Source organism: Sciurus carolinensis, chromosome 9 (genome assembly GCF_902686445.1).
Source record: "Sciurus carolinensis chromosome 9, mSciCar1.2, whole genome shotgun sequence".
In the NCBI taxonomy this organism is placed as follows: Eukaryota; Metazoa; Chordata; class Mammalia; order Rodentia; family Sciuridae; genus Sciurus; species Sciurus carolinensis.
In genome coordinates, this window is record NC_062221.1 from 114,804,250 (window position 1) to 114,820,587 (window position 16,338).

Here is a 16,338-nt window from a genome sequence, read left to right on the forward strand (position 1 = left end):
ATTTTCATATTTCACAGGGTGGCAGTCTCATTGCATGGCTATACTATCCCTTATTCTTGAGGATCTCCCATTGCAAAACATTTTAATGATATTTTTATATCATGTATGTATTTAAATTGACCTGCTCCTATTCTAGGATGTTTGAGTTAGAATACATTTCAGTCATATAGATTTCAACCTTAGTTAAATAGCAAAACCAGATTTAATTATTGTTTTCTCTTGGGTAACAAAGTGTAAATTTAGAATATACTTTCACTTTAGGGTAGACCAATAAAAAAGAAAAATTCAGTTTAAATTCTAGATACTGAATTCCTATGGTAATTTAGACAGCAGGTATTTCTGATTCTCCCGTTCTGGCACATAAGAGAAATGCACTCCATTTCCTAGCCCTTTGTAATTTTGATGGAGCTAGAAACTGAGTAGTGGCCATAGTGTTATGCTAGGGGTCAGAACATTTAATTGTTGCTATTTCTTCATCTTTCTTTCATCTCTCTGCATATTTGAGATGGAGTTGCTTTGTTATACTGCTTACCTGACTTACTACAATAAGCAGAGGCCAGGCTAGTCTGTAATAGACATGTAGTGTCAAGGAGAAGTGCTCTTTTGTTATCTTAAGCCTGTTGGTTCTGCAGCATAATCTAAAGCATCCTTATTGATCATTTCTGTCTCTGGCAAAACTAAGTAACCTGAACCTGAGTTCAGCTCACCTTTTTTAATAGGATTATATTGTAAATTAACAATGTTGTCCATATTTTAGACGATTGACAATGAACCCTAGGTAGGAGTTAAATGTCATTTCTCATACAACCTCACTACCAGGTGGTTTAAGTAAAAACAAAAGCAAAAACAAACAATGAGTTACAGACTGATATTTTGCAAATATAAAAACTTTTACTACCAATCAGGTACATAAACAAACAGCCTATTCCAATAATCTAGAGGTAGTCTCTGTTCTTTGTCTTTTTTTTTTTTTTTTTTTTTGGGTGTTGAGGATTGAACTCAGGGCTTTGTGCTTACGAGGCAAGCACTCTACCAACTGAGCTATCTCCCCAGCCCCTGTTCTTTGTCTTTTAAGGATGCCAGCTTGTACCTTGAAGGAAAGGTTTGCTGCAAATTCAATCAACCTTCAATCAGTCTCAGGCAAAGGACCCTCCTACACACTTAGGGCTGCATAACAAGTCAAAGAGATTCTTCAACTAGGGTGCTACTTTGAAGATGTAAGATTCTTAGTCTTACACTGTGATTTCTTATTCTTTAGTCACACAGTTAGGACTTAATTGCCCAGTATTTCCAGTCAATTTATTACTTGTCTAATCAATGAAAAATTCTTTCTAATGATCTTTTTTACAGGTCCAGGCTCCCATGTGTTGTTTCACGGGGTAGTATTTGGAAATTTGAAACATTTGCCATAGTCACCCCTGGCACAAATTATAGTATAAATTATTAATGAGAAAATTGGAAATATTAGTTAACAGAGAGAGAATAGATCCACATTAGGTTTCTTCAAATCTTAACGAACTTTTTCTAGTGTGGAAATGAAAGGTAAACTAATGTACCGCAGATTCTACTTACTGGGGAAATTTACGGAAAATTACAGGCACCAACAATTAATTAAAGATTTTTGTTTAGTTTCACTTATGTTCCATTAGGGAGACAGAAACCATAAAACTGGCTAGAAACTTACATTACTTTATTAAACAAATGCAGTTTCATTAAAACTTGATTTTTAACAGTTTACTTGACCTTATTTTCAACAATTGAAGTAGTTTACTTCACATTTAAATGAATCAACTATTTGTTCTTTATAAATATATATATGTATGTATTATACATATTGTTTATTTAAACAAATACATATTAGATATACGTTTATTTATATGTTGTGTAGAATTTTTAAGCAGAAAATAGACGATGTTAGCTTAAAATGAAAATCTTGAGGTATTGGGCTACAATTTTCAATTCTGCTTTCTTCTTTCTGCACATTCACGGTCTGGAAGGAAAACGGGCTCTCCTTAATGTTTTAGTTTCCAAATATTTTGCCAACTATGAATGAACTAGGTCAACAGAGGAAAATGTTCTTTCTATTGCTTATATTAATATTCTCCTGTTTGAAAAACTGGAGTAGCCCATCAATCATTTTGGTAATATTTGTAGCTTCTGACAGAGTTGGAATATGAGTTGTAAAACATCATCAGTAAGCATATGTTCTCCAAAATCTTAACCTCATTTCAAATTCGTTTAGTTACCTTTATGGATAAGTAATTTCTGAATGGCTAGGAGTGCAAATAAGTTTGGTAAGAAACGAATTACAAGCAGAGGATATAAAATGATTTATTTTGTCCGAAGCCCTGGATTCAATACTCAGCACCACATATAAATAAATAAATAAAATAAAAGATCCATTGACAACTAAAAATAAAGTTTAAAAAAATTTCTAAAGAACTTGTAATAGTGTCATAAATATTTTAACTTTAGACATTAGATTTTATGATGGTATATTTAATATTAATATTTAAAATAAAATTATATTTTAAAAGTAACATTTCACTAATGACCCCTATGATTTAAGAAATATTTCTAAATTTATAGATATCAAAATATAATTTTTGGTATTTTGTATGTTCACCCATACACCAATCTATTGCCTCTAAAATATTTTTGGCATTTTATAAACAACAGTAACACTGGGAAAATGTAATCTGACTTTAAGAAATAGAACTGTGGCTGGACATGAATTTCATTGTTTAGGAATTATGTATTTCCAAACTTAAAAGTCAGTTCTATAATGACTTGAATTAATTACTCCTGGTAAAATACTTTATTAATATTTTTCATGTGGTGCAATGGTTTTGAATAATCTGAAAGGATGACTACTTTTATCATAGGAAAAATGGTTTCAACTGACAGATGGTAAGGTGAAACTTTTAAATCCTTTATACATCCCATTTTAATAATGATGTTTTAGTTTTAATATGTTGTTTTTTCAATTTTAGAATAAATGAAAAGTGAATGATTTGGATGTGTGTTAACTCATGGAAGTTTTTAAGGATGACCTTATCTTTTTTCTTTTCTTTCAGAATGGCTTCGTAAAGGGATAACTCTGAAATAAGAGTAAGTCATACTTATTTGAAAGACATTATTTCAGTGTTGCACTATAACATCCCATACATCACTTGATAATTTGTTTGGTCTTTCTAATTGTGTACCCTGATGTAGGGAATAGAATGTGAGTAGAACCCCTAGACTTCAAATCACATTTTTATGTAAAGTCAAAATATTTTTAACTCAACTTTTTTGGTTTAATAATTTTTGGATTTGGTAAGCTGCAGTGCAGGCCTATTTTTGAGAAAAGTCAAACAAAAGCATTTCCCTTCCAATTCAGTGTCCCTTTTCTTTCCCCTTACAGACTTTTCTCCCTTTTGGTGCAAATGTTTACAAATTCAGTGTTATTATAACAGTCATGTGTTTTGTTTCTCCTGTGGTGAAAATAATACTTATGCTGATTTAAACTTTTGTCAGAGTATCTACTTATTAAACAAAAGGAAATAGATGTGGTAACAGTTTTTTTCTTTTTCTGAGTTAGGTGACCTCTGTTAGATGTAATACACTCACATCTAATCTTTATATGTTACCCTTCATTATTCTTTCTACATCAGAACTCCTAATATGTTTATTAATTATAAGATTTTTAATCAGCTATATATTTTCTCCTAAATTACATCAGATGCAAAGTTGAAATATTGAACTTTTCTTATTATTAGAATAATTTAAAATGGGTGATTTGGCTAAACTATAAACTACCATTTTATTGAAGCAGATTTATGTCCTCTCCTGAAATTAAAATATACTTATTTTTGATAACATTTCTTATCCAAAGACAGTTTATTCAATAGTATACTTAATATAGCCTCAAAAAATTAAAGAGAAAAGTGATGTTAAATTGAAAACAACTGGTGAATTCAGGTATGTGTGTGTGTGTGTGTGTGTGTGTGTGTATACAAAAATTATATGGGCATATAATAATATATCATTATATATTTTATAGATATGTAATTGTATATTATATAAAATATAATTAGAATTCATTTAAGTAAATTATATAAGCATATATAAATAAATTATATAAGTATATATAGACATTTAAATACATGTAATTACATAGAATTATGGTAAATGTAATACTCTGTGAAACTCCAAACAGACACATACAGGGAGAAAGTTGTTAATCATTTCCTCCTTCACTCCTACGCTCCCTGAGGTGGCCAATGCCAGAGTGTGACATGTGCCCCACCTCACTCACATGATCTCCTTCAAGCTCAGAAAACACAGATACACATTTGGACATCTCTTTTGTCAGAGAAGGCATGCTTTTGCTTATGTGCTTTGTTTTCATAGACAAACTATGAAACACATAACTCTTGAGCTTATTTTTCATAGATATTCTTTCAGGTTCATATACATTTTATTCTTTATTATGGCATGCTGACTTTTAATGAAAGAGCATAATTAACAACCATTATTGGTATATTTATTATCCTGTTACCCAATGTAGAGGTACCAATATCACTATGAACTGCAATTCTCAGTGATTTTTTTTTAGTTCCAGATCTGATAGCCACTTGAAAATGATTCTGATGCATGTGGTAAAGCAGGAAATAAAGATTTATGATGTGAATTGTAATTCAGCAGAGAATATTCTTTTACTGATCCATGTGTGATTTTGTGTTTATCCATCTCTAAAATTATCTTTGATGCCTACTGTAGAATACATGCTGTTTTGCTGTAGCTTAATAGTTGTATTATTCAGAAAACACAGTTAATGGAAAAAATCACATTATAAAATCATGTGTATCAATAGGAAGGAATAGGTTAGGGTATAGATTTTGTAACCTTCCACCAATGTTTATGAAAGTATTTAAAGTTCTCCATTGATGAAGATTAGATATGAGAGAAAATAATAAAACTATGGACTTATGCAAATGAATAAATTTTAAGGAAAATAGACATGGTAAAATCATATTTAAGAATAAATAATATTGCTGAATGGAAACATTATCAATTTCCTTTAATGATATATGTTCCAAAAAACTATTATATAAAATATTTCTTAGTGTACTGCAAATATCTGATTTATTTATTTGTTCTATACATATACATTATTTTATGATATTGATATGATATTTATTATATAATTATATATTTCTTATATTATACTGATGTATCTACCATATGGATAGACTTTCTTCTTCAATTTTCCATGGGAAAAAGTTTTTTCTTTTATGAAATTTAAATTCTAGCACAATTTTAACAAATCTCAATTGAGCTTTTGAGATGCCTTTCAAAGTAAGTTTTTAAAAGTCTATGTGTGTATGGTATGCGTGTGTATGTCATGTGGTTAGCATTGAGCCTAGGTTCCATGTAAAAAATGTGGATCAAGCATACTCAACTGAAGCATGAAGAGAAAGTTGGAAAGTTGATCAGAATGATCCAATTCAACCTATCAATATTTATTGAGCACTGTTTAAGCACCAGATACTTTTCTATGGGTTTAGGTTATAATAGCAAACACAAGTCCTGGCAAACATTCTAGTGGTCCTGGGGGCATGTGCAGGGGAGGACCAGATTTTAAAACAAACACCAGACAAATTCAAAACATCAGACTACTTTTGATAGTGTCAAATATTTTGTGAAGAAAGAAATGGATAAGAGTCTGGGGGAAAGTTTCCTTTATTTTAGGGTAGGAAATATATATATATATATATATATATATATATTTTTTTTTTTTTTTTTTTTTTTTTTTTTTTTGAGTTGGTAGCATCTGAGAAGAGAACTAAAAGAAGGGAAACAATATGCTGCTTTACAGTTATCTGGGAAAGAACTTTCCGGGTGGAGGAAAGGGACAGGATCAAGTTTCCAAAGAGAGAGCAATGTGAACAATATCAAAAAGAACAATATATTGGGGTAAAACCATGTTAGCTCTTGTTCATCATATCCAGAATACTGGTTTCTTCTTTAAAAGTCAAATGGGAAGCCATTGCAGGCTTTTGGTCAACATGTGAGTTGATTAACATTTTTAAGAGATCACTCTGCTTTATGAAGAAATAGCCTGGGAGAAAGGTGGGAAAATAGTTGAACACTTCTTGAAGTCTTCTAAGAGAGGACTTGTGTGCTTTTAAACACAAAGGTGTAAATATAATGTTTGGTTCATGGTCTATTTAATCCTCACAGCAGAATATAATATGCACAGAATCTCTAAAATATATTAGAATACAGTAAGTTCTACATAAATGTTGATTATTAACCTCTTTTCCTTTGTCATTTTCTTAATACAAAGTCACAAGTGATACTCTTAAGGAAAAGGATGGGCCCCTCAAATGTTTTACAACTATCCTTTCCTTGCTAAAGTTAAACAAAGTACAGAATTTTAGGGAGTACTATACCACATGGAATTGTTTAAGAATGTACATATCATATAATGTTTTATCCATTAAAAAATTGTTGCATAACTTATAATTAAAACCTAAATTTAAAAAATAACAGTTAAGATAAACCTATTTGCATTACCTCTATTTGAAAAACTTAAGCCCTAATCAAGTTTTTCCCCTCTGATTAATTTTGTCCTCAAATATTGCATTTTCATTTTAAGTTTATTTTTCTAGCATTGCCTATCCTTAGATTGGAATGTATTCTGTGTACTATCATCTTTTTTTATATATTTTTTTAAAGCTCAGCCCTAATTGATACAGATGGTACACACACATAACATATATATATATGTGTGTGTGTGTGTGTATATATATATATATATATATATATATATATATATATATATATATATATAAAACCCTGCATAACGTTCCCTCAACTCTTTGAAATCCATGGGTTAACACATAAACAGAGGCATATTAAACTTTAAAGTAGTATAAATATGTATGATTATTTCAAAAAACATGAAGATTTTGCAAAAAATATTGTTGACTGCACAGATACACCTATAAAATAATTATATTACTGAAAATTGCAATCAATCATACAGTCATTGAATGTTAGGAAGTATAAAGAAGATTAGAAAATAGTTTTTATGAACTCTTACACAATTACTTGCTTCTTTAGTTTCCTGAGGACTGCTTTCTTTGAAAAGGTTCACATGGTACAGAAATTGGTAGTGTTTTGGTTATTATTATTGTTTGGTTTGTATGTATGGGTATGATGTTTTGGTTTTCTGGTTTTTCTTTTTTTTTTTTGGTAGAGTGATGAATAGTTTCAAATACCAATTATATTTTAAAATATACATCTTTGTAACAAAAATAAATAATTATTAAGTCAGATGGAGAAAAATTCATACAGATGAAGCATTCCAGTTTTCTATTTAAGGCTGGCAATTAAATTTATATACTTTAGAAATTTTGGCATCTTCACCTATCTAGTACATAAACAAACTATGTAATTTCAACATATATCCCATTTTATTTATTAAATTAGAATAAAGCCATAGAAAATACATTTAAAATCATAAAAGGTATTAGTAATGTTCTTCACTATAAATGACTTCATGTGTATTTGTGTTTTAGTAAAATTTCTCATTAATGATAAATGAATCTATATTTGGGGTCAAATGTGAAATAATCTAATACTGAAATTAGGGCTGGTCTCAGGTAAATTACATATAATCAACCGATAAAAGTTAATGCTGAAGTAATATTGGATTTTACATGTAAAATCTTTGCAGGGAAAGCTAGCTTGACACATGTCAAACAATATATATGTGTCAATATTTAATATATATTCATTCATATGTCTTTTGTGGAGTGATCTTGAAATTAAATAACTGTCTCATAGAAAATTAATGTCTCAATGTTCAGACAGAATTAATATCTGACACACAAGTTGTAAATTGAGACCTCTTTGCCCTTGGCTTGGTGCTGAAGCACCTACTGGAAGATGTCCCTAAGAGCTGTTTGGCCATTCGTCCTGGGGCATACATGGCTCAGCTGAAGTCTGGAAGCTGCTGGACTGTGCGAGCTGACATTGTGGTTTTCTTTCTTATAGTATAAATGACCATTGTTTAACCTGTAACTCTGACCCTGGTCACCTGTACAACTCCAGGGAAAAAAGTGGAAACATTGGTGGGGGAGGTAGATGCAGAGAAAAGGATATAAACTAGTGGTACAAGACAGTGTACCCGCTCCGTGGCAAGCACTTGAAGCTGTGGGCTCCCCTCTTGTGCTTCAGTAAACCTAGCTTAAATATAAATATTCTCAAGCTATGTGGACACCAAGTGCAAACCAGCTACATAATTCTGGATGACCAAAGAAGTGAAATTAAAAAGAAACATAAATATTCCTATCATTGCTAAATTAGTCAAGAGACTTGGACTTCAAGTTGTACCTTTCCAAGTATGAAATGACTAGTCTTACTGGTTTTGGGTAGGCATGGGTTACTATAGAACTCAACTTACTCCCCAGCAAGATGCAGCTCTACTCTACTAGGAAAGAGTGTTGAGTAGTGCTATGAGAGTGTGTGCAGGGACCAGGTCCTTCTGAGAACTGCCTAATGCCAAGCAGGAAACATAAGTACAAAAATTTAGAGCAAGCAATTGTATCAATATTTGACTCAGTTACTCTGTGTCTGTTGACTCAAGTAATATAGATGATTTGATGCTTTTTAAATTTATATTTTATAGCTTTTTTTAATTGTAAATTTGAAAGTATTAGTTCATGGCAATTTGCCACAGTTAGTTTGAGAAGCACTGGTCTAGCACTTTTGAAGTTTTTAACATAGGTCATTATAGGTCAATTCTGATCAATATTAAAATTTATTTTTAATACCTTGAAATATTAAAACAATGAGATTGCATAATTATATAGCCAAAGGAACTTGTATTTTAATTATAAGCTTCTTCCTCTTCCTTTCCTTAAGATAATTGTTAAATATTTATTGTTAAATATTTCTGTATGCAAAAAGTAGTATTCTATAAATAGAATGTCAATAGAACTTCATTTATATATGCTAAATCCTATCATCATTTTATTATAATCTCATTCTATTTGGTGTTCTTGCATAACTTCTATAGAGTATTTGCATATGATGTTCTAAAATATTTATTAGGAAAAAATTTAAAATATGAATTTATCAACCTGAGATGTGATTTTTTTTTCATGAAAATCTTGAACATCTGCATTTAGAAATTTTAAATGAATGGTCTTTTATAGAGAAAGAAAAGAAAGCTCTTCTTAAAACCTGCAGTAGTGAAAGTATTTTAGTTAATTATGCTGAAAAAGTATCTTATTTTAATGAACACCTGTCTATTTCCAAACTTGCCAGTAAAAATTATTCCTAAAATCTGATTCTTATAACTACAAGTAAGAGATAGGCAAACAAGACTGCTTTTAATCTTGAAAACCATGAAGGACAAAATTTAAACATAGATGTCAATAGAGAAAACTCTTCTCTAATTTGTCACTAAGTCATTGCTGCCTGTATTAAAACCGGCAGTTCCTGAAACCCTCGCCCTCAAAGAATCATTGTTTGAGATGCCTGTGGCAAGCTAGCACTTGCTTTGTATTATTAAATTGCCGTTACTGCCATCTAGTGGCAAGAAACAATCCATGTCACTATGTTAGGGACTGTTATCTAAGGTCCTAAAATTCTGAATAAAGGGAGAGCCACAGTTAGTGCCTATCTGTATCACAGAGTAAAATATACTATCTCATGGAGATGGAATAATAATAGACATCTATTTAGTGCATGAATTACAAATAAGATATTATCTCACAGAACAGAGTGAGAGTACTTGAACCACAGCGCTCTTATTACTTGTACAATTATTTTCTCTTCAATTATTTGAATGTAGGTTGTTTTGCATATGCTCATTAAATCTCAAAATCTAAAATAGATCAATTTTCCTCCAAAGTTAAAGTACATACAAAACACTGTAACATGGGAATCTTGTCAAAAATGCAGATTCAGATTCAGTATGCCTGGAATAGAGCTTGGGATTCTGTGTGTTTGAGAGCTCTTAGATGATGCTATGATGCTATTTATGATCAGGTCATACTTTGAGTGGCAATAGCCCTTTAATATGTTGTCAAAAAAAGGAGTCTAGAAATGAAGCAAATTCTTATAGAGTACACTCAGTGTGTATTATTATTAAAATGTAATAAGTAGCTCGTTCAATGAATTTTAGAGTACAATTGTCTTTATTTATTTATTTATTTTTTGCTTACTATGTGAGTAACTTTGGGCAGGACATTAAACAGCTCAGAACTTCAGTTTCATCACTGTAAAGTACAGTCATAGCAGCTTTTTGTGGTTCTTAAGAGGAGGAGTATTTGAGCTAAATATCTCAGGATGATCCTTATGAAATTGCTCTCTTTAGATTAAAAACAATCATCCCCAATTTTAAATAGTTAAAACTGAATGTGTAGTGGCTGGAGTTGTGGTTAAGTGGTAGGGCACTTGTTTGGCATATGTGAGGTCTTAGGTTTGATCTTCAGCACCTCATATAAATAAATAAATAAAATAAAAGATCCAGTGACAATTAAAAAATATTTTTACAAAACTGAATGTGTAAATTATTTAGTAGAATATGTAGCACCCAGAGTTCAACAAATGTTAGCATCACCAACAAGTTCACGGAGTAAATTTGGGGGCCCAAATGAACATACACTCTAGAAAGTTGCCTTCAATGAAGAATGTTGACATTTCCATAAGAGCAATATGATATATGAATTCATGAAAAGTGTTACCTTGAAGTTTCAATGAAGGATAAAGTAAATAAGAAGTCTGTGAATTATTCTGTAATAAAATTCAGTTGAGTGTGGGAAACAAAGAATGATATTAAAGAAATGTGGGGGTTATTTACTTTTGCCTTTTTGTATTACCGGGAACCAGGCCTGGAATGGAAGGAAAATACATCAAATTCAGCATCAAATTCACATCATGCAGCAGCACATGTAAACTATGAGGACATAAAAGGGCAAGGACTCCAGATAAATATAATAATGTTTTAAGCTTGTTGTGAAGAAAATAGGCCATGAAAATATCCATTGCTTTCTAAATTATTAGAGCAAATCATATTTTATATATTTGAATCCTGTCATGTAATTCTTCTCCTGTAAATATTTTTACATGATTTATGATATAAGTTACATTCCTTAGTGGCATGCTGAATCGTAAAAATGTGTGAAATATTATTCATATTCAAAAAGTTTTGCTTCAAAATAGAAAAGTTTTGAGAACTATGGTTGGATGAAAGAGCTGCCACTTAGATGCTGCTTTTGGGAGAAATTAGTCACTTGTGTTAGTTGATGGTTCCTAATTCTGATCCTCTGAATCTAAGCTTTTCCTGAATTGTAGTAACTTTTTAATCTTTATTGTTTGTGAACTGCAAAGAATCATGCAGCCTATTAAGGTTAACATCAGTGTTAACTTTCTGATTTTGATAATTGTGTTGCGGTTACTTTTCCTTGCATTGTGGTTGGAATTTTCTTGTTCGTTAAAACATATGCTAAAGTATTAGAGGGTGATAGGTCATCTTTTTCCAATCATTCATTAAACAATTTGCCCTTGTTAAAAAAAAATCTAAAATCTTGCATTACACATTAGAATTAGAGTTGATGTTATTAGCTGAAATTGATGCTGCTGGCTATTTATGCATGCTATCCATTCAGGCATAGCATATTTGATTCTCTTTCTGAAAATTGCTCTTTTCTCTAAAATTTGAAATCTTTTCCAACTTTCAATGTATATGAAAGATAAGTTATAAATGTGTTTCATAATGAAAGTAATTTTTATAACCATGTATTTCAAATACTAACTAAGCTTCTAAGTTGCAAACATGGTGGAGGGAAGACTGACATATGCCAGTGCAATCCATTTAGTGGGAGCAGCATAATATAGTTAGGGAATGAAGTTTTAAAACTTCATTTATTAGAGGATGGAGTTCAAGCTGGTGTTATTAAAGGGGTCAAAGAAAGAATTACTGAATCCTGTTCCTAAATGATGCAATTTCATTATCCTGTTATAGCAACAAAAGTCTAGCATTCAGGGTATCTATGCATAAAATAATTTAAAATAGGATACTTGTACATCTGTGCTCATAGTAGCATTATTCATAATGGCCAAAATATGAAAGTAACCCAAATGTTCTTTGGGAAAAACCAGTTCATAACACTGGGGTATTCTTCAGCCTTGAGGAAGGAATGACATTCTAATACGTGCTACAGCAAGGATGATCATTGAGGACATGATGACAAGTAAAATTTGCCCAAAACAGAGAGATATATACTTTAGGATTCCAATTATATGAGGATCTGAAAATAGCCAAAAATGAGAAATGCTATGTTTTATATGTGTTTGTATTACAATAAAAAATAATTTCTAAGAAAAGCTAACAAGTTGGGCTCATGGCCTATGCCTGTAATCCCAGTGGTTCAAGAGGCTGAGGCAGGAGAAGGGCATGTTCAAAGCCAACCTAAGCAATTTAGTAAGTCCCTGTCTCAAATAAATAAATAAATAAATAAATAAATAAATAAATAAATAAATAAAAGCTAGGGATGTGACTCAGTGGTTAAGCATCTTGGGGATGTGACTCAATGGTTAATCACCTGTGGGTTCAATCACTGATACCAAAAAAAAAAAAAGTTAACAACATCCTAGGCATCATGCAACATACAGGTGGTTCTTTGTAACCCTATAAACCATATAAACCATATAATTAATTACACAAAAATAGCCTACTCTCATGCTTGCACACCTAAATTTGAATGAAAATTTATGTTTGCCATATCTTAAAAACAATAATGACAGTGTCGTGCTGAAGATACTTCTAGCTCTACCTGCAAAGTTCAAGAGTCTTCAACTTTGATGATAAAATATAAGAGTTAAATATAGTCAGAAAAATAATATGAAAAGTGAGGCAAAAGAGCAACTGTACTTTGTGTTTCAGGCAAAGTTAATTAGCACTCAACATCTATCTTAGTCTGTTTGGGTTTATATATAAAATGCCATAAACCAGGTAGCTTATAAACAAGAGAAATTTATTGCTTGCTTTGCTGGAAGCAGCAAAGTCCAGATTGAGTGTCTGGTGAGGGCTGTTTTCCTGGATCATAGGTGGTATTTTCTTGCTGTGTCCTACCTCACATGGTAGAAGGGTACTAATCTCATTGATTAGGTGCAACACTTAGGACCTAATTGCCTGCCATAGACTCCCACCTCTCAATACCATTACTTCCCAGAGGGGAATAGAATTTAACATATTAATTTGGAAGAGGGGAACATAATCCTTAGTAATGTCTTTGCTTCCTCTTCGTGACTCTGGTCATTTTGAGAAATACTGGAGAACTTAAGCCATCAATCATTTCAGACACATAATAAGTTCTCAATAATGGGTGGTGATTCTTGTTTTTCTGGTGGCATTGTTGCTTGAATTTTCAAGATGTAGAGAGAGAAATTTAACAAGAATTTCGACTAAAGGCTGTACTATAAATATATGAAATATGCAATCACAAAAATGAGCTTTGGGGCCCAAATACAAATGTGTTAAAATATTTTAGACACAAGTCTAATTCTAGATGACCATGTCTTCACTTTCCTTTATTACTATCAGAGAAGTAGGATTAATAATAATATCACCAATTATTTACTATATACACATTTTTAGTTTAATAAACATTTTCATATTTGACTTTGTTTCATCTTTTTATCAACCCCTCCAAAATATCAGTGACAAAATGCAATTTAAAAAATTCCCAACTAAAGCAGAGACTGTTATCAACAAAGTTTCAATGCTAAAAGTGATGCAGGGAGGGTTTTAACTCTAAACCACTATTAATGAATGCTCTGCTGCATATTATGGAGTAGTTATAGACCAAGTATTGACAACCTGCATTTTCTTCATATTGGGTTTTTAGTGTAGGAACTTATTCAAGAGAAAAAAAATGGTGGCACAGAATACATTAATCTACACTTAATAGTAAGATAAAAATTCTTGGATATAAGTGTTTAAACCTATTTAACGTCATACTTCTTTCAGAAGCCCCAGTTTAGACATTTCTAAGAGGCAGATTCTCTTAAATTTCTGTGGATTAGATAACATGAGTCTTAATCTCTAAATCAAAGAGTATGAGTAAAGAAGCTGGGAGGAAGAGGTGAATTGCAAACCTCTTACAATAACACCACAGAGAGACATAACCAAACTAATATAATTTTTGAGTGTGTGTGGTTTTGTGCATCAAACCCATGCTAGGCAAGTGCTGTACTTCTGAGCTACTTCCTCCACCCACACAATTTTGAATATCCCACTTACAATTTTTTTTTGCATAGACATTTTCCTCACATATATTTTTTTCAGGCAATACACTCATTGCCTGCCTTCCTGTTCCAGATCATCTAAACTGTAGGACAGTCTCTTTTGTTTCTGTTCACAAGGTTTTCTGCATTAAAACTAAGGCAGATTTCACCATCAATAGCTCCTTCTAAAATTGTTCATGTTTGGTCAGTGCTCTGGGCTGAAACTCCACCCATCAGCATGACTTCACTTTAGAAAACAAACTGGTTTGATTTTATATGGGAACATGTATAACTGGATTGCTGTGCTAACATGCTAGTAAGAAATGGTTTAAAGAGCACATTTATTGTAGAAAAGTTTATTATATTTTGTTTTCATACTTCTTTATGGGGTTAGAAAAAAAATTTTTTTTTGCATTATTGGAGCATAGACAACATGTCATTTGTTTTGTTAATTGCTACATGCCACCTGAAAGTTTATTTTTCCTCTAAAGGAAATGGCAACTTTGTTCTTTAAAAAGACTGTAAAAACAAAATGACTTAGCTTGTTTTTAAGAGTATTCTGTCTTCTGGATAGACTGTGTAAAACTCTGCATGTGTACAGTAAAACTTGTTTTACCTAACAACTCATGCAAAAACTAGTTGCCTAAGAAAGATGTAAAATTGACTAAAAATTGAACAAATATTGTCTTTTAAATTTAGAATACATTTAAAGCATTCATTTAAATCACCAATGATTTACATAGTTGATGCCAAAATGGTATAATAAAAGATTAGACTAAGAAATAAACTTTAGGTAAGATCTTAAGAAATAAAACATGAAAGTGAAATTTAGTTTTTCAGATTACTGATACAAACTACTGCCAGATGTTGCCAGTAATGTGGTGCTGGAGACAATAAAAAAGGATTAATAAAAATGTTGTCACTCAACAGATTTTTAAATAATGTCTTTGTTGTATAAATAATAAACATTTATTGTGAAACTTGGAGAAGGCAGATAAATAAGAAATTATTCATAATCTCTGATTTGAATATAAATGATACATATTTTGATATAGAACATATATTTTTCTATACATGTACACATTTTTGCATGCATCCATTGGTCTGTATTGTACACATTGTTTTTTAACCAGCATTTTAACATAAATACTGAAAATAACTTTTCATCTCATAATAACTTTTGAGAATTGGGAGTATCAGTAAAAAAATAAAAATAAAAAGCAATATCTTTCTTAAAGAGGATCTTAGTTTCTCCAAGTTTTTTTTTTTTTTTTTAAACTACATCCTTGGAAATTATGGATATAACATTCCAACATAATGGTGTTTTCCCAGGAACTCCACACAAGTTCCTAGCATACAATCTAGGTGCCTGCGCAGATAATCTTTGAGCCTGGCATGTGCATATAATCCTTGAGGCCTCTAGCATTTCTAGAACAAGTATGGGAAGATAAAATTGTCTGTACTAGGAAACTGAGACCAAGCTGAGGAGTAGAATGTAGAAGGGTACAGGAATAGACCAGGCTCACAAGCATGTAAATGAGGTTGGAAATAGTGCGCTATAGGGAGCATGGGTTCAGGCAAAGATATCTAAAACTGAAGTATGAATTGTCAGAGTGAGCACATATCCATAAACTGTAGTGTAACAAAGATCAGACTCTTAGACTATGAAATGGATATGGGTAATAATAATAAATTTTAAAAGTCCTTGACATATATTAATTCTACTAATATCTATTGAACATAGACTAGTTTTATACACCACCCCTAGCTTCAAACAGTTTATTATCCACACAGTGTAGTGAGACAGGGTTGTCAAGTGCTATAATAAAAGGCAGTGTATAATTCATGTGATGTAAGAGTAAGGGCTATAGTCAACTTATTTAGGAAAGGTTACTTAAGACTTTCATGATATAGAAATTTATGATGATGATAATAGCAGCTAATATTGACAAGCATTTTATACACATTATTTTTATCCTCACAACAAATCATGAGGTAAAGTTTATTATCAGGAACATAGTGTGTATGGCGGTTATAGTCTTGGAG

At 31.4% G+C, this 16,338-nt stretch overlaps 1 long non-coding RNA gene across 3 annotated transcripts in view; it reads left to right on the forward strand.

The window, feature by feature from the left end:
* LOC124992650 (uncharacterized) overlaps window positions 1–16,338 on the forward strand; it is a 461,214-nt gene that overhangs the window by 118,083 nt on the left and 326,793 nt on the right. For all 3 annotated transcript variants that reach the window (XR_007110158.1, XR_007110157.1, XR_007110159.1), the window contains exon 2: window positions 3,078–3,111. This is a non-coding gene — a long non-coding RNA (uncharacterized LOC124992650). The remainder of the gene's footprint in view (window positions 1–3,077; window positions 3,112–16,338) is intronic.